This window comes from Oncorhynchus mykiss, chromosome 7 (assembly GCF_057628025.1).
Source record: "Oncorhynchus mykiss isolate SJ-2025 chromosome 7, ASM5762802v1, whole genome shotgun sequence".
NCBI classification, from domain to species: Eukaryota; Metazoa; Chordata; class Actinopteri; order Salmoniformes; family Salmonidae; genus Oncorhynchus; species Oncorhynchus mykiss.
Window position 1 is genome coordinate 51,167,758 of NC_143028.1, and position 16,867 is coordinate 51,184,624.

The following is a 16,867-nucleotide window of genomic DNA, read 5'->3' on the forward strand; positions in this document are numbered from 1 at the left end:
CCTCTGGGCTCTACTGTGTGTGTTCTATAGGGGTGTTAGGTCTGAGTGTGTTGGAGAGAGTGTGTGAGTGAGCCTCTCCCACTTCTGGCCTGGGTTAGTGGAGAGAGGAAGATGTGTGGAGAACAACTGGTGTGGAGCAGCAACTGCAGGTTGGCATTTAAACCCTCTGACTGCTGCAGGATCAGAGGGTTAAATTTAGCACGAGCCCAGAGAAACCTGACACGGCGTTTAGCTGTTGCTGCACATCTAAACTTCACATCTCTGTTGGGCCCTGCTCTCCAGGGCTTCAGGAACGTGTGTATGTACGTGTGTGTGTGTGTGTGTGTTTGTGTGTATATGTGTGCATAGGAAGCTATGTCTATGTACTCACTCGCGTGTGTGTGCGTGTGTGTGTGCATGTGTGCAAGGTAGAGCGTCGGCCAATGGCGTAGTAGATAATGGAATGTGATCTGGTTGCCATGGAAATTGGTCTAATTACCTCAGATCTGACCATGGGATCAAAGATGGCTGCCTTAGTGAGCTATTCCCTGCCTCACGTCCCCCTCCACGACATCATACCTGAAGTCCCCTACCATACAGTCTACACACAGCTGTCACCTCCACTCTCAAATCCCCATACTCGATGACAGAAAGTATCACAGCAGCTTTTGTTGAAGTTATTAATTGAAGGAAAGTTATTTTGATTCATTCTGAAAATAAGGTATGAAGATGTTCAGTATGGATATGTTTGACTGATGTTTTATCTGTGTGAAGTTCATGGGGACATGGAGTTAAATCTCGACATGTTTTCCACATCCAATAGAAAGTCCTTATTATTTGGCTTTAAGCCCAAGAGAATGGATGGAGACACATAACTGGACACCCCTGAGTGACTGTGGGCCAATTCTCCACTGTCGAGTACAGTCTGTACATTGCCTGGTATGTGTCTTAACAGTGAGATTTACATCAGGTAAGATATTTGTGATGGCCTTGGTTGTCCTGACCCTGGACAGAGTGTTAGCCTAGCTGCCTGTCGCTAATCCCTCAAGACTCGTCTCACCTCATAGCTCACAGGCTAATTCTGACAGGCTTCCGTTCGGATGCACCATGGTCCTGTCTGTCCCTATCATAGCCCTGTCTGTCTCTCTCATAGCCATGTCTGTCCCTGTCATAGCCCTGTCTGTCTCTCTCATAGCCCTGTCTGTCTCTCTCATAGCCCTGTCTGTCTGTCTCACAGCGCTGTCTGTCCCTATCATAACCCCGTATGTCTCTCTCATAGCCCTGTCTGTCTGTCTCATAGCCCTGTCTGTCTGTCTCGTAGCCCTGTCTGTCTGTCTCGTAGCCCTGTCTGTCCCTATCATAGCCCTGTCTGTCCCTATCATAGCCCCGTATGTCTCTCTCATAGCCCTGTCTGTCTGTCTCATAGCCCTGTCTGTCTGTCTCATAGCCCTGTCTGTCCCTCTCATAGCCCTGTCTGTCCCTATCATAGCCCTGTCTGTCCCTATCATAGCCCCGTATGTCTCTCTCATAGCCCTGTCTGTCTGTCTCATAGCCCTGTCTGTCTGTCTCATAGCCCTGTCTGTCCCTCTCATAGCCCTGTCTGTCTGTCTCATAGCCCTGTCTGTCTGTCTCATAGCCCTGTCTGTCTGTCTCATAGCCCTGTCTGTCCCTATCATAGCCCTGTCTGTCCCTGTCATAGCCCTGTCTGTCTCTCTCATAGCCCTGTCTGTCTCTCTCATAGCCCTGTCTGTCTGTCTCACAGCGCTGTCTGTCCCTATCATAACCCCGTATGTCTCTCTCATAGCCCTGTCTGTCTGTCTCATAGCCCTGTCTGTCTGTCTCGTAGCCCTGTCTGTCCCTATCATAGCCCTGTCTGTCCCTATCATAGCCCCGTATGTCTCTCTCATAGCCCTGTCTGTCTGTCTCATAGCCCTGTCTGTCTGTCTCATAGCCCTGTCTGTCCCTCTCATAGCCCTGTCTGTCTGTCTCATAGCCCTGTCTGTCTGTCTCATAGCCCTGTCTGTCCCTCTCATAGCCCTGTCTGTCTGTCTCATAGCCCTGTCTGTCTGTCTCATAGCCCTGTCTGTCTGTCTCATAGCCCTGTCTGTCTGTCTCATAGCCCTGTCTGTCCCTATCATAGCCCTGTCTGTCCCTCTCATAGCCCTGTCTGTCCCTATCATAGCCCTGTCTGTCCCTATCATAGCCCTGTCTGTCTCTCTCATAGCCCTGTCTGTCCTTCTCATAGCCCTGTCTGTCCCTATCATAGCCCCGTATGTCTCTCTCATAGCCCTGTCTGTCTGTCTCATAGCCCTGTCTGTCTGTCTCATAGCCCTGTCTGTCCCTCTCATAGCCCTGTCTGTCTGTCTCATAGCCCTGTCTGTCTGACTCATAGCTCTGTCTGTCTGTCTCATAGCCCTGTCTGTCTGTCTCATAGCCCTGTCTGTCCCTATCATAGCCCTGTCTGTCTCTCTCATAGCCCTGTCTGTCCTTCTCATAGCCCTGTCTGTCTCTCTCATAGCCCTGTCTATCTCTCTCATAGCCCCGTATTTCTCTCTCATAGCCCTGTCTGTCTGTCTCACAGCCCTGTCTGTCTCTCTGTCTGTCTCTCTCTCATAGCCCTGTCTGTTTCTCTGTCTGTCTCTCTCATAGCCCTGTCTGGGGGTCTATGAGAGAGACAGAGGTTGGGGAATGGTCTGGGACAGGGCTAGGTTGGGTAATGGTCTGGGACAGGGCTAGGTTGGGTAGTGGTCTGGGACAGGGATAGGTTGGGTAATGGTCTGGGACAGGGCTAGGTTGGGTAGTGGTCTGGGACAGGGCTAGGTTGGGTAGTGGTCTGGGACAGGGCTAGGTTGGGTAGTGGTCTGGGACAGGTTGGGTAATGGTCTGGGACAGGGCTAGGTTGGGTAGTGGTCTGGGACAGGGCTAGGTTGGGTAATGGTCTAGGACAGGGCTAGGTTGGGTAATGGTCTGGGACAGGGCTAGGTTGGGTAATGATCTTGGGCAGGGCTAGGTTGGGTAGTGGTCTGGGACAGGGCTAGGTTGGGTAGTGGTGGTCTTGGACAGGGATAGTTTGGGTAGTGGTCTGGGACAAGGCTAGGTTTGGTAGTGGTGGTCTTGGGCAGGGATAGTTTGGGCAGTGGTCTGGGACAGGGCTAGGTTGGGTGGTGGTCTTGGACAGGGATAGTTTGGGTAGTGGTCTGGGACAGGGCTAGGTTGGGTAGTGGTGGTCTTGGACAGAGCTAGGTTGGGTAGTGGTGGTCTTGGACAGGGATAGTTTGGGCAGTGGTCTGGGAAAGGGCTAGGTTGGGTAGTGGTGGTCTTGGACAGGGCTAGGTTGGGTAGTGGTGGTCTTGGACAGAGCTAGGTTGGGTAGTGGTGGTCTTGGACAGGGCTAGGTTGGGTAGTGGTCTGGGACAGGGCTAGGTTGGGTAGTGGTCTGGGACAGGGCTAGGTTGGGTAGTGGTCTGGGACAGGGCTAGGTTGGGTAGTGGTCTGGGACAAGGCTAGGTTGGGTAGTGGTGGTCTTGGACAGGGATAGTTTGGGTAGTGGTCTGGGAAAGGGCTAGGTTGGGTAGTGGTGGTCTTGGACAGGGCTAGGTTGGGTAGTGGTGGTCTTGGACAGAGCTAGGTTGGGTAGTGGTGGTCTTGGACAGGGCTAGGTTGGGTAGTGGTCTGGGACAGGGCTAGGTTGGGTAGTGGTCTGGGACAGGGCTAGGTTGGGTAGTGGTCTGGGACAGGGCTAGGTTGGGTAGTGGTCTGGGACAAGGCTAGGTTGGGTAGTGGTGGTCTTGGACAGGGATAGTTTGGGTAGTGGTCTGGGACAGGGCTAGGTTGGGTAGTGGTCTGGGACAGGGCTAGGGTGGGTAGTGGTCTGGGACAGGGCTAGGTTGGGTAGTGGTCTGGGACAGGGCTAGGTAGGGTAGTGGTCTGGGACAGGGCTAGGTTGGGTAGTGGTCTGGGACAAGGCTAGGTTGGGTAGTGGTCTGGGACAAGGCTAGGTTGGGTAGTGGTGGTCTTGGACAGGGATAGTTTGGGTAGTGGTCTGGGACAGGGCTAGGTTGTGTAGTGGTCTGGGACAGGGATAGGTTGGGTAGTGGTCTGGGACAGGGCTAGGTTGGGTAGTGGTCTGGGACAGGGCTAGGTTGGGTAGTGGTGGCCTTGGACAGGGATAGTTTGGGTAGTGGTCTGGGAAAGGGCTAGGTTGGGTAGTGGTGGCCTTGGACAGGGATAGTTTTGGTAGTAATCTAGGAAAGGGATAGTTTGGGTAGTGGTCTGGGAAAGGGATAGGTTGGGTAGTGGTCTGGGAAAGGGATAGTTTGGGGAGTGGTCTGGGAAAGGGATAGTTTGGGTAGTGGTCTGGGACAGGGCTAGGTTGGGTAGTGGTCTGGGACAGGGCTAGGTTGGGTAGTGGTCTGGGACAAGGCTAGGTTGGGTAGTAGTGGCCTTGGACAGGGATAGTTTGGGTAGTGGTCTGGGACAGGGCTAGGTTGGGTAGTGGTCTGGGACAAGGCTAGGTTGGGTAGTGGTCTGGGACAAGGCTAGGTTGGGTAGTGGTGGTCTTGGACAGGGATAGTTTGGGTAGTGGTCTGGGACAGGGCTAGGTTGGGTAGTGGTCTGGGACAGGGCTAGGTTGGGTAGTGGTCTGGGACAGGGCTAGGTTGGGTAGTGGTCTGGGACAGGGCTAGGTTGGGTAGTATTGGCCTTTGACAGGGATAGTTTGGGTAGTGGTCTGGGAAAGGGCTAGGTTGGGTAGTGGTGGCCTTGGACAGGGATAGTTTGGGTAGTAGTCTGGGAAAGGGATAGTTTGGTTAGTGGTCTGGGAAAGGGATAGTTTGGGTAGTGGTCTGGGAAAGGGATAGTTTGGGTAGTGGTCTGGGAAAGGGATAGTTTGGGTAGTGGTCTGGGACAGGGCTAGGTTGGGTAGTGGTCTGGGACAGGGCTAGGTTGGGTAGTGGTCTGGGACAGGGCTAGGTTGGGTAGTGGTCTGGGAAAGGGCTAGGTTGGGTAGTGGTGGCATTGGACAGGGCTAGGTTGGGTAGTGGTCTGGGACAGGGCTAGGTTGGGTAGTGGTCTGGGACAGGGCTAGGTTGGGTAGTGGTCTGAGACAGGGCTAAGTTTGGTAGTGGTCTGGGACAAGGCTAGGTTGGGTAGTGGTGGCCTTGGACAGGGATAGTTTGGGTAGTGGTCTGGGAAAGGGCTAGGTTGGGTAGTGGTCTGGGACAAGGCTAGGTTGGGTAGTGGTCTGGGACAGGGCTAGGTTGGGTAGTGGTCTGGGACAGGGCTAGGTTGGGTAGTGGTCTGGGACAGGGCTAGGTTGGGTAGTATTGGCCTTGGACAGGGATAGTTTGGGTAGTGGTCTGGGAAAGGGCTAGGTTGGGTAGTGGTGGCCTTGGACAGGGATAGTTTGGGTAGTAGTCTGGGAAAGGGATAGTTTGGGTAGTGGTCTGGGAAAGGGATAGTTTGGGTAGTGGTCTGGGACAGGGCTAGGTTGGGTAGTGGTCTGGGACAGGGCTAGGTTGGGTAGTGGTCTGGGACAGGGCTAGGTTGGGTAGTGGTCTGGGAAAGGGCTAGGTTGGGTAGTGGTGGCCTTGGACAGGGCTAGGTTGGGTAGTGGTCTGGGACAGGGCTAGGTTGGGTAGTGGTCTGGGACAGGGCTAGGTTGGGTAGTGGTGGCCTTGGACAGGGCTAGGTTGGGTAGTGGTCTGGGACAGGGCTAGGTTGGGTAGTGGTCTGGGACAGGGCTAGGTTGGGTAGTGGTGGCCTTGGACAGGGATAGTTTGGATAGTGGTCTGGGAAAGGGCTAGGTTGGGTAGTGGTGGCCTTGGACAGGGATAGTTTGGGTAGTAGTCTGGGAAAGGGATAGTTTGGGTAGTGGTCTGGGAAAGGGATAGTTTGGGTAGTGGTCTGGGACAGGGCTAGGTTGGGTAGTGGTCTGGGACAGGGCTAGGTTGGGTAGTGGTCTGGGACATGGCTAGGTTGAGTAGTGGTCTGGGACAGGGTAGAGGGTAATATTACTACAGTTGAGTGCAGGCTTGTGTGTGTGTGGGGGGGGGGGGGGGGGGCTGTCAGGTTAGCCAGTGATGGATGGTCACTGATGGTGGAAGGAGTACAAAGATGCCTGTGTGGGTCTCAGTAAGAGGGGGGCAGCAGTGTGTTAGAGTCACTCATAACCCCCCCCCCCCCCCCTAAAAAAAATCTGTCCTACACATACACACTGACACACCTCCCCACCTCATTTTCAGCAGAACCTGAGAACTTGTGTGTGCCAGCCGTATACTCCCCCGACACCCCCCAGGTTGGGGAAAAGTCCCCTCTCTGCATTTAGAAGTGAAGGGGAACAGTGAGGTACAGTCACCAGGGTGTCCACAATGTTTACTTCTGGTCTGCAGTTGTTCTATATTAGTTTATCTTTGGAATCCAACACACAAGCCCTGAGACTCATTCACAGCTCTGTTTGACTGATGAGTAGTCTGAGTAGTCATCATATCCTGGTTGGACATTTTGACAGGCATTGTCACTGTTGTCAAAACAGACCTCTTCACTTTGAATATCCACAGTAAAAAATGTTAAGTGTGTGTGTTTGGGTGCATGTGTGTGTGTGGTCTGGTTATTGCCAACAGTGTTCCACTTTTCCTCAATGACAAGCAGCAGCACATTGCGGGACAGCTGAGATGGGCTGGGAGTGAAGGGGGAGAGGAGAGGGGTAGTGTTTTAAATCGTAGTCTTTATTCTAAAGCTGTAATTGTTACAATGAATCATATTCCTTCCTTCTTGTAGTGTACATGTTATAAGTTGCTCTGGATAAGAGAGTACTGTATGTCAATAATATGACCTAGATGTAAATGTCCTTGTAGATCGTAAGGAAAAGGATGACAGAGTAGGATGAAGTTGTTCCTACACACGGATCTATGGCCAGTTCGACATTTTTCCATCTGATGGTTGAGATTAGGATTTGAGGAGGGGAAGCGGTTGAGGATCCAATTTGTCTCCTAGTGTAGATACCCAGAGTGTGGCTGTATTAGTCCAGGAATGTATCCTCTCTCTGGCTCGGCTCTCAACTCTTAGAAAAATATAATGGACTGCATAACCATTGCGACAGCGACAGATGCCCCCTTGTCCATCGTCAAGGAGATGGGCTGTTGCTATGGGGAACTCTACACAACAACCTGTCAGTCTACAGCTAAATGGGAGAAGGGAAAGTATGACTGTATGTCAATCACACCATCAATACATTAGCCAATCAACCGATCACACATATCACATGCCCATGGTTGTGGTCGGTTGATGTACCCATGTGTGGGGAAGGCAAGGGTGTATTAATCAATCAATCTACCTATTAGTCAATTAAAAGTGACATCAAGGACAGTACAGTATGAAGATAGGCAGACTGCTTCTCCAATAGAAATCCCCAATCACGCTTGCAGACGATGTCATGGCGATGCTGACTAACCCTAACCCTAACCATTTGAGGTCAGTTTCGGTTTGTTTTTTTAGAAATAATCACAGTTTTCAGTTTCGATTTTGATTACTATTATTTTTTATAGTAAATGTATTATGTGGGTTAAATGATGTAATATCACAGAAAACAATAATTGATGTTAGTGACTGCCCAGTGCTAGTAATAATTGATGTTAGTGACTGCCCAGTGCTAGTAATAATTGATGTTAGTGACTGCCCAGTGCCAGTAATAATTACTATTTTTATTAGTAGCACTTATTAGGCTCTAACCTTCATTTATTCACATGACTTTATATTTTGGTTGTGTATATTACATATTTGTTTTTAGTATCATATATATATGATAATGACTATTATTTCATTAATAAAACCCCTATGATGGTAGTGACTGCACATTGCTGCATATCACTTATTAATAAACCACCCTTTATTCACATTACTATACTTGAATAAAATATTTCAGCTGTGTATATACATTTGTTTTATTTGATGAGTCTAAATCATCGTCTCATCTCTGCTCAAGCAGTAGCAGCCAGCCAGCCATCTATCTATCTCTATGCTCTCCAAAGAATCATCCTTCAGGCTAGTAGGCATACTTTTATACTGGGGCGAAACTTTGGTTTTAGAGGTGGGACATAACAGCCTACCCGATTACTCGGAGTCGTCAGTATGGTCCTAAAGCAAACCAATGCCCTGTTTTGTGTCACATTCCACATTATAAAACTGGGGGGGGACAAAAATGCAATTTTAGAATGTGGGCGGGACATGTCTGTCCTCAGTGAAAGTTGTGCCCCTGCTTTTAAGACTTCTAAATAACAACAATCAATCAATTAGATGTATTGTTGGGCAGAGATACCTAACGCTACCGCCCTCTACCCCTCTCCGTGTCTGTCTGTTGGTGTTAGTGCCAGATCTGAGTGCCTACCGAATGTCGCGCCGATCCGCTTCACAAACAAACGTTTTGGATGCTGATTCCTTACTCCACCCCATAGTTACTGTTGCTACGACTAACATATGCGTGCTAGCTGTGAAAAGGGGAGACAGGTCGGGCAAGGTGCTGAAACAAAAAGTAGCAATAGATAGCTGCCTATGCTGAGGAGCAACAGTGTGTTCTGCTGACTGGATAGCAACCGGTTTTTACCTTAGAAATTAGCTTGATTCGTTTGTATTTATTTTACTTCTCCATTTAGAATAAAGAAGACTCAGTGGCTTCTGTCTAGTCACTATCTGAAAAGCATGTCAAGGTAATTACACCATTAACTACACCATTAGCATGTTATGCCCATTGTTGAATAAAAAAAGTGTTAGCATTAGCTACTTCAATGTAAAAATTACTGTAAAGCTACCAACCACACTTCAAGAAGTCTTCTCCCAAACTGATTCAACTGTTCATCCAACGCTTTTATAGACTCATACCAGCAGAAATAGGGGTATTGATAAACTAATCAGGGGCCCCATAAGAATTTAAATATCAATGTGGTCCCGCCCCCAGTCGTGAGAATGACCGCACGTGGTCAGATCAGAGTTTCCGAATGTTCATCCTATTTATTGAATATCGGTTATTGGTGGTATATATGTTAGACGATAATATTGTTGAAACAATATATTGGTTGGTGTCTAGTTATCATACATCGGCCCAACCCTATCAAGATAATCCTAAACAGAACCATGTACATCATTCATTTTCATAAAGGCAATCAGTTGTTGTGGGAAGTAGTTAGTTTAGTTATCTCACATCTTATTTACATGTCTTCCCCTGCCTAGCAGCGTATGGAGCCTCTAAGACAGCCCTCAAACTGTTTATCAAGACGCTACGCCACGAAGAAGAGCCATGGGGGGTCAAATTGTCAACCATCCTGCCATCCTCATACAAGACATCTGCATTACTTGCTATTTGGGGTTTTAGGTTTGGTTTCTGTATAAGCCCTTTGTGACATCTGCTGATGTAAAAAGGTCTTTATAAAAAAATGTGATTGATTACATTTGAAGACAGATGAGAAGGGAAGAGGGTTTGGATGTAACCCACAGGGTACATGAATTCAGATTGGTGGGATGGTTTTGGTGTAACATACTGTACAGGAATAGGGATCAGGGGAATGGTTTGGTTTTAACACACAGAAGATAGGATTGCTCTTAGACCATCATACTTATACGTTCTCACTGATTTCAACACAGCACTATAGAGTAAATATTGATGAACCTTAAGGAAAAGGATCTTGGACAGTCAGTATAAAGATATAGCAATTTATGCAGTCCTATAAAAGTAGATTTCTCAAATTGGATAAATAGAGGAGATCAAGTTTTGAGGGAACGTGCAAATGTCGAACTGACTGCATGAATGTCCACCAGTGCTGTTAACAGAGAATTGAATGTGGTGGTTCATAACTACTGTATGTAACCAACCAGAACATTAAGGTCTGCTCCATCATCATAACTACTGTATGTAACCAACCAGAACACTAAGGTCTGCTCCATCATCATAACTACTGTATGTAACCAACCAGAACACTAAGGTCTGCTCCATCATCATAACTACTGTATGTAACCAACCAGAACATTAAGGTCTGCTCCATCATCATAACTACTGTATGTAACCAACCAGAACACTAAGGTCTGCTCCATCATCATAACTACTGTATGTAACCAACCAGAACACTAAGGTCTGCTCCATCATCATAACTACTGTATGTAACCAACCAGAACATTAAGGTCTGCTCCATCATCATAACTACTGTATGTAACCAACCAGAACACTAAGGTCTGCTCCATCATCATAACTACTGTATGTAACCAACCAGAACACTAGGGTCTGCTCCATCATCATAACTACTGTATGTAACCAACCAGAACATTAAGGTCTGCTCCATCATCATAATTACTGTATGTAACCAACCAGAACAATAAGGTCTGCTCCATCATCATAACTACGATATGTAACCAACCAGAACACTAAGGTCTGCTCCATCATCATAACTACTGTATGTAACCAACCAGAACACTAGGGTCTGCTCCATCATCATAACTACTGTATGTAACCAACCAGAACATTAAGGTCTGCTCCATCATCATAATTACTGTATGTAACCAACCAGAACATTAAGGTCTGCTCCATCATCATAACTACTGTATGTAACCAACCAGAACACTAAGGTCTGCTCCATCATCATAACTACTGTATGTAACCAACCAGAACACTAAGGTCTGCTCCATCATCATAACTACTGTATGTAACCAACCAGTGTCCCCCGTGTCTGCTGTTAAGTAATGAAGAACTTACATCATGTAATTTGAGTGATTTGTAAAGGTTATATGACACCAATCATCATTTGAATACTCCCATTCATCCTTTTCCAGGATGAAGCGTCCCACCTGTGTTCTTCCAGAGCCCTGGAGGCCGGGTGAAAAGCCTTCTAAATTGGGGGGAAAGAGTAATGCTCTGGGCCCAGCCACACTACTCCTCACTGGGCCTTTTATCGCAGCGTAAGCCCCTACAACAAACAGAATGGGCGGCATGTGCATACGCAGCTGTCGCAGTCTTAGTGCAAGTGGTGTCATGTTAAATCACAGGAATGATCTGAGTCTGTCCACTGCCCTGCCCCACACTGGCATCCCACTAACTGGCAGTATACATACATATATTACATACAGGGCATACCCCACTGTATCACATACCCCCCCATTCACTGACACAAACACACAACACATACCCTCACTCACGATCTGGAACATACCAATACAGTATACCCCACTGGAAAACAAACCTCAATCACACACACAACACTGTAAACAGCCCTAACTTTATCACACACACTGTACACAGCCCTAACTTAATCACACACACAACACTGTAAACAGCCCTAACTTTATCACACACACAACACTGTACACAGACCTAACTTAATCACACACACTGTACACAGACCTAACTTAATCACACACACAACACTGTAAACAGCCCTAACTTAATCACACACACTGTACACAGCCCTAACTTAATCACACACACTGTACACAGCCCTAACTTAATCACACACACTGTACACAGCCCTAACTTAATCACACACACAACACTGTACACAGCCCTAACTTAATCACACACACAACACTGTACACAGACCTAACTTAATCACACACACAACACTGTAAACAGCCCTAACTTTATCACACACACTGTACACAGACCTAACTTAATCACACACACAACACTGTACACAGACCTAACTTAATCACACACACAACACTGTACACAGCCCTAACTTAATCACACACACAACACTGTAAACAGCCCTAACTTTATCACACACACTGTACACAGCCCTAACTTAATCACACACACTGTACACAGCCCTAACTTAATCACACACACTGTACACAGACCTAACTTAATCACACACACACACACTGTACACAGCCCTAACTTAATCACACACACTGTACACAGACCTAACTTAATCACACACACAACACTGTACACAGACCTAACTTAATCACACACACAACACTGTACACAGCCCTAACTTAATCACACACACTGTACACAGACCTAACTTAATCACACACACAACACTGTACACAGACCTAACTTAATCACACACACAACACTGTACACAGCCCTAACTTAATCACACACACAACACTGTACACAGCCCTAACTTAATCACACACACAACACTACACAGACCTAACTTAATCACACACACTGTACACAGACCTAACTTAATCACACACACAACACTGTACACAGCCCTAACTTAATCACACACACTGTACACAGCCCTAACTTAATCACACACACAACACTGTACACAGACCTAACTTAATCACACACACAACACTACACAGACCTAACTTAATCACACACACAACACTGTACACAGCCCTAACTTAATCACACACACTGTACACAGACCTAACTTAATCACACACACAACACTGTACACAGCCCTAACTTAATCACACACACTGTACACAGACCTAACTTTATCACACACACTGTACACAGACCTAACTTAATCACACACACTGTACACAGCCCTAACTTAATCACACACACTGTACACAGCCCTAACTTAATCACACACACTGTACACAGACCTAACTTAATCACACACACTGTACACAGACCTAACTTAATCACACACACAACACTGTACACAGCCCTAACTTAATCACACACACAACACTGTACACAGCCCTAACTTAATCACACACACAACACTGTACACAGCCCTAACTTAATCACACACACTGTACACAGACCTAACTTAATCACACACACAACACTACACAGACCTAACTTAATCACACACACAACACTACACAGACCTAACTTAATCACACACACAACACTGTACACAGCCCTAACTTAATCACACACACAACACTGTACACAGACCTAACTTAATCACACACACAACACTGTACACAGACCTAACTTAATCACACACACAACACTGTACACAGACCTAACTTAATCACAACACTGTACACAGCCCTAACTTAATCACACACACAACACTGTACACAGCCCTAACTTAATCACACACACAACACTGTACACAGACCTAACTTAATCACACACACAACACTGTACACAGCCCTAACTTAATCACACACACTGTACACAGACCTAACTTAATCACACACACTGTACACAGCCCTAACTTAATCACACACACAACACTGTACACAGACCTAACTTAATCACACACACTGTACACAGACCTAACTTAATCACACACACTGTACACAGACCTAACTTAATCACACACACTGTACACAGACCTAACTTAATCACACACACTGTACACAGCCCTAACTTAATCACACACACAACACTGTAAACGGACCTAACTTAATCACACACACAACACTGTACACAGACCTAACTTAATCACACACACAACACTGTACACAGCCCTAACTTAATCACACACACTGTACACAGCCTTAACTTAATCACACACACAACACTGTACACAGACCTAACTTAATCACACACACAACACTGTAAACAGCCCTAACTTAATCACACACACACACTGTACACAGCCCTAACTTAATCACACACACAACACTGTAAACAGCCCTAACTTAATCACACACACAACACTGTACACAGCCCTAACTTAATCACACACACTGTACACAGACCTAACTTAATCACACACACTGTACACAGCCCTAACTTAATCACACACACAACACTGTACACAGACCTAACTTAATCACACACACTGTACACAGACCTAACTTAATCACACACACTGTACACAGCCCTAACTTAATCACACACACAACACTGTACACAGACCTAACTTTATCACACACACTGTACACAGCCCTAACTTAATCACACACACAACACTGTACACAGACCTAACTTAATCACACACACTGTACACAGACCTAACTTAATCACACACACAACACTGTACACAGACCTAACTTAATCACACACACAACACTGTAAACAGCCCTAACTTTATCACACACACAACACTGTACACAGCCCTAACTTAATCACACACACTGTACACAGACCTAACTTAATCACACACACAACACTGTACACAGACCTAACTTAATCACACACACAACACTGTACACAGCCCTAACTTAATCACACACACAACACTGTAAACAGCCCTAACTTTATCACACACACTGTACACAGCCCTAACTTAATCACACACACTGTACACAGCCCTAACTTAATCACACACACTGTACACAGACCTAACTTAATCACACACACACACTGTACACAACCCTAACTTAATCACACACACTGTACACAGACCTAACTTAATCACACACACAACACTGTACACAGACCTAACTTAATCACACACACAACACTGTACACAGCCCTAACTTAATCACACACACAACACTGTACACAGCCCTAACTTAATCACACACACAACACTACACAGACCTAACTTAATCACACACACTGTACACAGACCTAACTTAATCACACACACAACACTGTACACAGCCCTAACTTAATCACACACACTGTACACAGCCCTAACTTAATCACACACACAACACTGTACACAGCCCTAACTTAATCACACACACAACACTGTAAACAGCCCTAACTTTATCACACACACTGTACACAGCCCTAACTTAATCACACACACAACACTGTACACAGACCTAACTTAATCACACACACAACACTACACAGACCTAACTTAATCACACACACAACACTGTACACAGCCCTAACTTAATCACACACACTGTACACAGACCTAACTTAATCACACACACAACACTGTACACAGCCCTAACTTAATCACACACACTGTACACAGACCTAACTTTATCACACACACTGTACACAGACCTAACTTAATCACACACACTGTACACAGCCCTAACTTAATCACACACACTGTACACAGCCCTAACTTAATTACACACACTGTACACAGACCTAACTTAATCACACACACAACACTACACAGACCTAACTTAATCACACACACAACACTACACAGACCTAACTTAATCACACACACAACACTGTACACAGCCCTAACTTTATCACACACACAACACTGTACACAGCCCTAACTTAATCACACACACAACACTGTACACAGCCCTAACTTAATCACACACACAACACTGTACACAGACCTAACTTAATCACACTCACAACACTGTACACAGCCCTAACTTAATCACACACACTGTACACAGACCTAACTTAATCACACACACTGTACACAGCCCTAACTTAATCACACACACAACACTGTACACAGACCTAACTTAATCACACACACTGTACACAGACGTAACTTAATCACACACACTGTACACAGACCTAACTTAATCACACACACTGTACACAGCCCTAACTTAATCACACACACAACACTGTCAACAGACCTAACTTAATCACACACACAACACTGTACACAGACCTAACTTAATCACACACACAACACTGTACACAGCCCTAACTTAATCACACACACAACACTGTACACAGCCCTAACTTAATCACACACACTGTACACAGCCCTAACTTAATCACACACACAACACTGTACACAGACCTAACTTAATCACACACACTGTACACAGACCTAACTTAATCTCACACACAACACTGTACACAGACCTAACTTAATCACACACACAACACTGTACACAGCCCTAACTTAATCACACACACAACACTGTAAACAGCCCTAACTTTATCACACACACTGTACACAGCCCTAACTTAATCACACACACTGTACACAGCCCTAACTTAATCACACACACAACACTGTACACAGACCTAACTTAATCACACACACAACACTGTACACAGCCCTAACTTAATCACACACACAACACTGTACACAGCCCTAACTTAATCACACACACAACACTGTAAACAGCCCTAACTTTATCACACACACTGTACACAGCCCTAACTTAATCACACACACTGTACACAGACCTAACTTAATCACACACACAACACTGTACACAGACCTAACTTAATCACACACACAACACTGTACACAGCCCTAACTTAATCACACACACAACACTGTACACAGCCCCAACTTAATCACACACACAACACTACACAGACCTAACTTAATCACACACACTGTACACAGACCTAACTTAATCACACACACAACACTGTACACAGCCCTAACTTAATCACACACACTGTACACAGCCCTAACTTAATCACACACACAACACTGTACACAGCCCTAACTTAATCACACACACAACACTGTAAACAGCCCTAACTTTATCACACACACTGTACACAGCCCTAACTTAATCACACACACAACACTGTACACAGACCTAACTTAATCACACACACAACACTACACAGACCTAACTTAATCACACACACAACACTGTACACAGCCCTAACTTAATCACACACACTGTACACAGACCTAACTTAATCACACACACAACACTGTACACAGCCCTAACTTAATCACACACACTGTACACAGACCTAACTTTATCACACACACTGTACACAGACCTAACTTAATCACACACACTGTACACAGCCCTAACTTAATCACACACACTGTACACAGCCCTAACTTAATTACACACACTGTACACAGACCTAACTTAATCACACACACAACACTACACAGACCTAACTTAATCACACACACAACACTACACAGACCTAACTTAATCACACACACAACACTGTACACAGCCCTAACTTAATCACACACACAACACTGTACACAGACCTAACTTAATCACACACACAACACTGTACACAGACCTAACTTAATCACACACACAACACTACACAGACCTAACTTAATCACACACACAACACTGTACACAGCCCTAACTTTATCACACACACAACACTGTACACAGACCTAACTTAATCACACACACAACACTG